A 10,229-nucleotide genomic window follows, 5' to 3' on the forward strand; every position below is an offset into this window, starting at 1 on the left:
ACATATGAGTGAAGTCATATGTTTCTTAACTTAGTTTCTGTCTGACTTATTTTGCTTGGCATGATAATCTCAAGATCCATCCATGCTGTTGCAAATGGCACTATTTCATCTTTTCTTACGTTATTTATCACCTCTAGATATATTTACTTGTTCATTATCTGCCTCCTCACACTGGAATGTATGATTATTGAAGTCAGGGACTGCATCACTCAAAGTTCAACCAAAGAAGCAGAACAAGTAGGAAATATTCTCTCTCTCTCTCTCTCTCTCTCTCTCTCTCTCTCTCTCTCTCTCTCTCTCTCTCTCTCTGTCTCTCTCTCTCTGTCTCTCTCTCTCTCCTCTCTCTCTTATCTATCTATCTATCTATCTATCTATCTATCTATCTATCTATCTAATGTATCATCTATCTATCTCTTTTATCTATCACAAGGAATTGAGTCAGATGATTGTGGGAGATGACTAAGAAAGTTTGAAATCCATAACGTAGCACTTCAGAAAGAGAAGATAATGGTTAGCATGAAACTCGCAGGCACAGGTCCAAGCTGCTGTCCATAGGTAGAATTTCTTCTTCCTTTCCTCTCCCAGCTTTATAGAGGTATAAATGACAAATAAAAACTATACATATTTAAAGCATACAGCATTATGATTTCATATACCTTTACATTGTGAAATGATCACAATCAATCTACTCATAACCATACGTCTATAACCTTATACTGTGTGTGTGTGTGTGTGTGTGTGTGTGTATGTGGTGAGAACACTTAAGTTTTATTCTGTTAGAAAATTTCAAATATACAACACAGTATTATTAACTATAGTCACCACTCAGTACAAGTTAATATCTTTAGGCCAGTATCTTCTCATCAACCCCACCCTCAACTCCTGCCAACACCATTCTACTCTCTGCTTTTGGGAGCTTGATTTTTTTTTAGATTCCACATATAAGTGAGCTCATACAGTGCTTGTCTTCATGTTTTGACTTATTTCATTTAGCATAATGTCCTCCAGGTTCATTCATGTTGTTACAAATGACAGGGCAAAGGAACTGAATTTTTCCAAAGAAGATACAAATGGCCAACATCTATGTGAAAAGGTGCTCAACATCAGTAGACATGGGAAAATACAAATCAAAACCACAATGTGCTATAGCCTCACAACTAAAAAGATGTCTATTATCAAATAGACAAGAATAAACAAATGCTGAGGGATGTGGAGGGAAGGGACCTTGGTACACGGTTGGTGGGAATATAAATTGGTACAACCATTATGGAAAACAGTATAGAGATTCCTCAAAAAGTTAAAACTGGAACTACCATATGATCCAGCAATCCCACTTCTGGGTAATATCCCAGGTAAGTAAAATTACTATGTCAAAGTGATATTTGTACTCCCATGTTCATTGCTGTATTATTCATAATAGCCAAGGTATGGAAACAACCTAAGTGTGTATTGATGGCTGACTGGATAAAGAAAATGTATAAATATACAACAGAATGTTATTCAGTCATAAAAAGAAGGAAATCCTGTCACTGGTGACAACAGAGTTTCTTTTTTCTTTTCTTTTCTTTTTTCAAAGGAAGCCTCTGCTTGGCTTTTAAAGCCTTCCAATGGATTGACTCAGCCCATCCAGATCATCCAGAACACTTTCCCTTAAGTTAACTGATTATGAATTTTACTTATAGCTTCAATCGTCCTTTACATCAACAGCTAAATTAGTGTTTGCTTAAATGACTGAAGACTGCATTTTAGTCAAAATGACACATCAGAAAAAAACATCACATTGGAAAGATCTCATCTGGGAATAAACAGGGCACCCAGATCGCAGATGGAGTTTACACTCACTCAGAAACATTTTTGCTTGGGTCCTCATGAGAAAATTGGAAAAAGGAAAGAAGACTGGAGAGAGTTCTGCTCAATGGTTTGTTTATGTGTGAAGGGTGTGATTGGCTGTTGTGTGCAGACAGTCACAAATCTTCTTTCCTGCACCTTTCTCCCCTATAAAAGAAAACCCTGGCCAGGAAGGGGCAGCAAATTTTCTCTTCCAGTAACAAGTATTTTTCCTGGGGGAGAAATAGAAGGAGAGTGGATATATTAATATCAGAAAATATATATTTCAAAGCGAGACATACAATCAGGGCTATAAATAGACATTACATACTGATCAAGGGTTCAATTCATCATGAAGACATCATAATTCTGAATATACATTCACCTAATAATAGAGCTTTGAAATATATGAAGCAAAAAAATGATAGGCTTGAAAGGAGAAATAGACCAATACTCAATTCATTTAAAGACATCAACACTCTTCCTTCAGTAACTGATAGAAAAGCAAATAGGAAATCAGTAAGGAGATAGAAGACATCAACAACACTATCAATCAATTTGACCTAGTAGACATTTTCGCACACTGCACCCAACAACAATAGAACATGTTGTTTTCACAAGTACATGCATAGATCACATTCCAGGCTTAAAAACAAACCTTAATTCATTTAAAAGAATTAAAATTACGCAAAGTAGGCTGTCAGACCATGGTGGAACTAAACTATAAATCACTGAGAATGATATATAGAAAATCCCTCAATACTTGGAAATTAAACAACTCTCTTCCAAATAACTCAGGTGTCAAAGAGGAAGTCAAAAGGGAAATTAGAAAATATTTTAAATTAAATTGAAAAAAAACCACACAGAACATATCAAAATTTATGAGACAGAGCCAAAGTGGGTATTAGAGGGAAATTTATAGTATTATATGCTTGATTAGAAACCAAGATCAATTTTAAAACAGTAATGTAAGCTTCACCTGAAGGAAGTAGTAAAAGAAGAGCAAATCAAGCTAACCTATGCAGAAGAATAGAAATAATGAAGATAAAAACAGAAAAATTATAGAGAAAGCCAATAAACCCAAAAGCTAGTTTTCTAAAAAGGCAAAGAAAGGTTATAAACTTCTAGGCAAACTGATCAGGAAATTTAAAAATAGACACATTTTGCCACTATGAGTAATGAAAGGACATCATACACAGAAAATTCAGAACTTATGAGGATAGCAGGGAATATTATGAAAAACTTTATGCCAATAAATTTGATAAATTAAGAAAAATACACAAATTCCTTCAAAGGCATAAACTATCAATGTCTACTCAGTGAGAAATAGATAGCCTTGATATGTTTGTACCTATTAAAGAAATTGAATTCATTGTTAAAAACTGTCCATATACAAAAATTCCAATTCCTTATGGTTTCACTGGTAAACTCTAATAAATCTGTTAGGAAGAAATAATATTAATCCTCCCTCAAATTTCCCAGGACATAAAAGAGGAAGAAAACTTCCTAACTCATTTTACGAGGCCCACATTATTGTGATACTAATAACTGAAAAAGACATAACAAGAAAAAAAACTAGAGTATAGCCTTTATGAACACAGGCACAGAACTTAAAAATTAAATCCATTCATATGTGAAAAAGGTAATACATTGTGAACCAGTGGAAAGCAAGTTTATTTCAACATTCGAAATCACTCAATGTTATTTGCCGTATCAAACTGAAATACAGAAACTGTATGATCATCTCAACGATACAGAAAACGTATTTGACTAAATTTAACATCCACTCATGATAAAGCTCTCAGGAATTTAGAAATAGAAGAAAACATCCTCAGCCCCTTAAAGGGCATTTATAAAAAAAATGACAGTATGATACTTAATGGTGAAAGACGAATTCTTTACCCTAAAATTCTGGAACACGTTAAGAATACCCATGCTCACCATTCCGGTTCAAAATGATTCTGGAGTTCCTAACCAATGAGATAAGGCAATAAGAAATAAAAGGCATATAGATTAAACAAAAATAAATAAAATTGTTCTTATTTAAAGACATATTGTCCACACCGAAAGCACCAAATAATATACAAACAAACTACAAGAACTAATATGTAAGTTTAGTAAAGGTCTCAGGATACAAAAGCTGTTGAATTTCTATATACTAGCATGGAAAAGTTGGAAATTGATTTTTTTAAAAAAGTAGTGCCATTTATAATAATGATAAACACAAAATATTTATGAATAAACCTAAAAAGAAATTTGCATTATTTGCACGCTGAAAATTGTAAGACAGATGACAGAAACCAAAGAAGACTGGAATAAATGGGAGCTCAACCATGTTTATAGATGGAAGGCTTAATATTGCAATAGTGTTAAGATGTCCATTGTCAACATGGTCTAGTGACTCACTGCAATCCCAACAAAAACCCAGAAGGATTTTGTGTGGACATTAACAGGTTGATTCTGAAATGTATATGAAGAATCAAAGGACATAGAACAGTGAAAGTGATTTTGAATAAGACAAAGTGGATAGCTCACATTTTATAAAATTTAATATTTAACTATAATTCTACAGAAATTCACAAGTACGGTTTCAATGAAAAGTCAGATATTTAGATCACTGGGACAGGACAGAAACTCTAGAAACATACCCATATAGTGATCTATAGACAATTGTTTATAGACATACTTGTACATGCCAAGATAATTTAATGGAAGAAGGTTAGTCTCTTCAACCTACAGCTATCCCCCTTATCTGCAGTTTCACTTTTAGCAACTTTGGTTACCCGCATTCAACTATAGTCTGAAAATATTAAATGGAAAATTCCAGAAATAAATAATTCATAAGTTGAAATTGTATGCCATTCTGAGTAACATGATGAAAGCTTGTGCCCTCCTGCTCTGTCCTGCCCAGGCCTTGAATGATTCCTTTGTCCAGAGTATCCATGCTGTATATGCTACCTGCCTATTAGTTATTTAGTAGCCATCTTGATTATTAGATCCACTGTCATAGTATGGCAATGCTTGTGTTCAATTAGCTCTTATTTTACTTAACAAGGGCCCCAAACATAAGAGTAGTGATGCTGGCAATTTGGATATGCTAAAGCCATGAAGCGCTTGCTTTATTTAAAAAGGTAAAAGTTCTTGATTTTTATATAAGACATTTTATCATCTCACATCATCACCAAAAGAAGGCTGAGTACAGAATAAGATATTTTGAGAAATAGAGATACCACATTCACATAAGCTTTATAACAGTATATTGTTATAATTGTTCTATTTTATTATTCGTTATTGTTGTTAATCTCTTACTGTGCCTAATTTATAAATTAAAATTTATCATAGGTATTCATGTATAGGAAAACATAGAATATATAGGGTTTGGTACTGTCTGGGTTTTAGCATACATTGGGAGTCTTGGAATGTATCCCCAGCAAAGCAGGTAGAATTACTGTATGGTGCTGGAATACCCCATAGAGTGCTAGAAATTAATGTCAACCTATTCCTCATCCCATTTATAAAAATTAACTAGAAATGTATCTCATACCTAAAACCATGACTTAAAACTATAAAATTTCTAGAAGAAAACATAAGAAAACTGTCTTTGTGACCTTGGGTGAGACAAATATTTCTTAGATTATATATAAAAAGCAGAAACCATAAAAAGAAAAAAAAAAAAAATTTTAGATTTCAACAGAAAAACTTCTGTTAAAAAAAAAAAAAAGATGTTAAGGCAATAAAAGAGAAGATACCAACTGAGAAAACAATATTTGCAAAACACGTTTGGTGATGGACTTGTATTCAGAACTATTGTATAAAGAATTCTCACAACTCAACAATAAGATAACCACCAACCACATAAAAAACAAGGAGATGATTCAAACAGTTCACCAAAGAAGAGAGGCAGATGTCAAATAAACACATGGATAGATATTCAACACCATTAATCAATAGGGAAATGCAAAATATAATAAAACCACAATGTGATAACCAAAGTTAAAAACAAACAAACAACAAAAAAGATAATACCAAGTGCTGACAAGGAGGTGGAGCAACTGGAACTCTCATGCATGGCTGGTGGGAATGCAAAACAGCACAGCTATGTTGGGAAAGAGTTTTTAATTTTCTTATAAAATCAAACATATGTTTGTTATTTGATTTAGAAATTCCATTCAAAGAATCTACCCAAGCGAAATGAAACAAATGTCTACACAAAGCTCTACCTTAATATATAGAGTAGCTTTATTTATACTTTCCCAAAGTGTAAATAACCTAAATGTCAATCAACTGCTGAAAGTATAAATATACTGTGATACATACTTACAATGAAATATTACACAGCAAAAAAAAAAAAAAAAGTAACAAATTACTGATTCATGCAACAAGATGAGTGAATCTCAAAAGCATTATGTCAAGTGAAAAAAAAATCATAACAGCTCTTTCCGCTTCCGTGCGCAACTGAAGTTCCTGGTGTCACCATGGGCTGCCGGCAAGCCCAATGTTACCGTTATTGTAAGAACAAGTGGTATCCAAAGTCTCCCTTCTGTCGAGGTGTCCCTGATGCCAAGATCCGCAAAAGGGGATGAGTTCCCACTCTGTGGCCACATCGTGTCAGATGAATATGAGCAGCTTTCTTCCAAAGCTCTGGAGGCTGCCCGTATTTGTGCCAACAAGTACATGGTGAAAAGCTGTGACAAAGATGACTTTCACATCCGAGTTCGGCTCCACCCCCTCCACGTCATCTGCATCAGTAAGATGTTGGCCTGTGTTGGGGCTGACAGACTCCAGACAGTTATGCGGGGTGCCTTTGGAAAGCTCCAGGGCACAGTGACCAAGTCAACATCCGCACCAAGCTGCAGAACAAGGAGCATGTGATTGAGGCTCTAGGCAGGGCCAAGTTCAAGTTTTCTGGCTGCCAGAAGATCCACATCTCCAAGAAGTGGGGCTTTACTAAGTTTAATGCCGATGAGTTTGAAGACATGCTGGCTAAAAAATGGCTGTGAGGTCAAATACATCCGCAATCATGGCCCCCTGGACAAATGGCAGGCCCTACACTCATGAGTCTTGGCACTGCGCCCTCTTTACACCTACCAATAAAAATTACTTCTTGTCAGAAAAAAATCATAACAAAAGCATGCATATTCTATTATTCCATTTACATTTTATTTAGAAAAGGGAAAACTACTGGGACAGATAGAGCAGTGGATATCTAGGGTTGGGAATAGGTGAAGAGATTGATTTAGTAGGGGGCACAAGGGAATTTTGAGGGTGACGAAAGCATATTGTCATCTATATTTTGATTCAGTTGATGGTTATAAAACTGTAACTCAGAAAAGTATGCATGTAGAAATTTGATGTTAAAAAATAGAATTAAAAATGTTAAATACGACATGAAACTAAGCAACAGTTTTAGGCATTTTTCTATACAATAATATTATCTCTTCGGTTTTCTCTATTCTTGAAATCCAGTTGTACATGACCTGCCAGTTTTACAGGAGACCACTTTAATATCTCTTTGTGATGGAAGTGTTGAATAAGGTTTAGTCAGAACACTCTCTTTCTAAGAGAATGGTATTTGAAGCAGGTATGTAGACTTGACATTATTTAAGATGAGAAATTTGCTTGTGCTCGTAAGGGTGGGTAAAGGAAAATTTTTATAGCAAATGAACTATTTATAATTCTAAAATCCAGGCCTGAGAGCTGTGGCACATAGGGACCATTTAAATTTTTGAAGGACAATGGCATTGGTTTTTGGAATACTAACAGACCTAGAGGTGTAGCTGTGTACATTTCATGTAGAAGTAAATGTTTGTATTCTGAGCTATTGAAAGATTTTCCATCCACAAAACGGACGACAAGGACTCTCCACCAGCAAAGAGGAGCTCGAACTTGGCTTTTCTAGTAGTTTAGTAGTTTTTTAGAGTGCTGCAAAATTCAGATAATGACTTTATTCTTTCAGTTAACATAACCAGTCCACGATACAGCATACTAAGTCACAACGTACAAATCCAAGGAAGGAAATACTTTTACTTAGTTATAAAACTTTAGCAAATCAATGCAGTACTCTTTAATACAATAAAATCATAGTTTTTGATTGGCATTCTGTATTACTTTAGTCATATTTTTCACTCCAAAAATGTCATTGAAGTACCAAATTAAAAGTGTGGTTGTAAATGGTGGTTTATAGCAGAGGAAGTTATTTTATACAAATTAATGTCTTTTAAAAAGATACAATTTCTCCTTTTAAAGTGAGTTCCCTCTTAAAGTTTGCTGCAAAGGGCAATTGTGTATATTTAAGAGGTGGCTCTGCTTTGTTCTGCAGTTGGTTCAAAGCCAGGTAGAGTTCCTGGCGTTGTGCATGAAAAGCTTTAAAAGTCTGCCTTAAGGTGCTTTAACATGCTAACACTAATTTCCAAGTACTTAAAAAAAAAAAGTTAATTTTTCACATAAATAATGGAACCCTCAAAACCAGACAGTCATTTCAAACACTATTTCAGATGATCCCTTTTATTTAGAAGCCCTGTACTTCTTTGTTTTGAATAAAAGTCACATAGGCTTTCTTCAGCTTATTAAAAAAAAAAATATTCTACCTAAAGTATAGTTGTATTTTTTATTTTACTCTTTTTTGTTTAGCATTTTTTATTAGTTTCAGGTGTACAAAATAATGTAATAGTTAGACGTTTATCATTTATATCCCACACACTGTGATAACCCCCTCCCCCCATCTACTACCCCTCTGACGTCGCATACAGTCATTACATTTCCAACGTTTCTATTCCTAATGCTGTACTCCACTTTTTGTATATTCTTGTATATTCTCCATATATATGTTATACATTACAATTATATATATATATATATATATATATATATATATATATATATATATATATATAATTGTAGTTGACATTCATTATTGTTCAGCTTCAGCTTCAGGTGTACAGTGCAGTGATCAGGCATCTACATCATCCCTGAGGTGGTCGCCCTAATGAGACAAGTGTCCATCGGATGCCCTACAAAATCTTTACATTATTGATTACATTCCCCCAATTGACTTTTGTGTCCCCGGGGCAATCTTGTGGTTACCGACTGTACTTTCTAATCCCCTCACCTTCCCCCTTAACCCCACCCCCCTCCCATCTAGCAACCCTCAGTTTTTCCTCTATGTCTCTGAGACTGTTTCTGATTAGTTCATTCATTTATTCTTTTCTTTTGATTCCACATATAACTGAGATCACATGGTATTTGTCTTTGTCTGACTTATTTCACTTAGCATAATGTTCTCTAGGTCCATCCATATTGTTGCAAATGGTAAGATTTCATTCTTCTTTATGGCTGCATAATACTCCATTGTATAAATACACTGCCAGCTAATGAGACCCTGGGTCCTGGGTGTTGTATACCAACGTTCATCATCATTCCTCTACAAATGCTGTTGCTGCCATCGGTATCCTTATGTTCCCTCTTGCCAAAGCTGTCAATTCTTCAGTTTCAGCATTTAATTTATGTATCACCCCTTCCATTGCTTCTCAGCTTTTATTAGCATTTGAAGATACCGTACTTGCCATCAGTCCTTCAAGATAAGTGCTGAGACTGACTCCTTTCACAGTGATTATGGCTTTTCAAGTCAAAACATTTTTTTCTGGGTCCTGAGGATGTGGTTTATATATACGTCTCTCATCTACTGAAACCATATTTGTAAATGAAATATTCGTGGATTTCAGTTCCACTGTTTTCTCTACAGAATCAACTACAGAATGTTCTTGCACATATATTTTAGTTCTTGCTGCACCAACAAGAGATAACAATGGAAGGCAGTCCCCACTCTGCTGAGAAGCCTATGGCTGTGAAACTTTCCAGAAGGATCTATATGTCTGTCCAATACATCAGCTGCAACCGTACTTGGGTTCATAGAGTTTGGGTATTTCTGCATTGCAGCTGTTGTAACCGTTTCCTATAGGTGGTCAAAGAATTGCCCTGAAGTCCAGATCTTCGTGGTGCTGGGGCCTGCGTGATATCCCAGCAGCACAGAGACAAAGAGCTGGTTTGGTGTTTTCATATGGTCCAGAGCCTACTTACATGAAAATAAAGAATTCAGCTACAGCAAAAAATGCAGCAGTATCTATTATTTTTAACTTTATGAAAAATACATAAAACACACAGCAAGAATACCTGGAACTCTTGAAGCAAAAGTGAATTAATATTAGAAATTTAGTTTTCTTCATTTGTCAGTGTCCAGATGTCCTTGAAATTGCAGCTATTTGGTTCATCCTGACAGGTTCTCACTTGCTTTGCAGCCTTTGGTTTGAAAAAGAATAGTGGCAGAAAATAACTTATATTGTTGAAGTGATGATTAAAAATATTAATCAGATGGGACCCCATAATTCAGTTCTTTTCACTGGAGG

General features: G+C 35.0%; 2 pseudogenes; one reads left to right on the top strand and one right to left on the bottom strand.

Moving 5' to 3' along the window:
* Nucleotides 1-5,540: 5,540 nt before the first annotated feature.
* LOC109449541 (large ribosomal subunit protein uL16-like) lies at nt 5,541-6,885 on the top strand (annotated as a pseudogene).
* A 2,354-nt stretch (nt 6,886-9,239) lies between these two features.
* LOC109449537 (PRELI domain containing protein 3B pseudogene) lies at nt 9,240-9,883 on the bottom strand (annotated as a pseudogene).
* Between the last annotated feature and the right edge of the window lie 346 nt (nt 9,884-10,229).

The sequence above is a fragment of the Rhinolophus sinicus genome, chromosome 17 (assembly GCF_057876585.1).
Source record: "Rhinolophus sinicus isolate RSI-liver-muscle chromosome 17, RSI-T2T, whole genome shotgun sequence".
Lineage (NCBI taxonomy): Eukaryota > Metazoa > Chordata > Mammalia > Chiroptera > Rhinolophidae > Rhinolophus > Rhinolophus sinicus.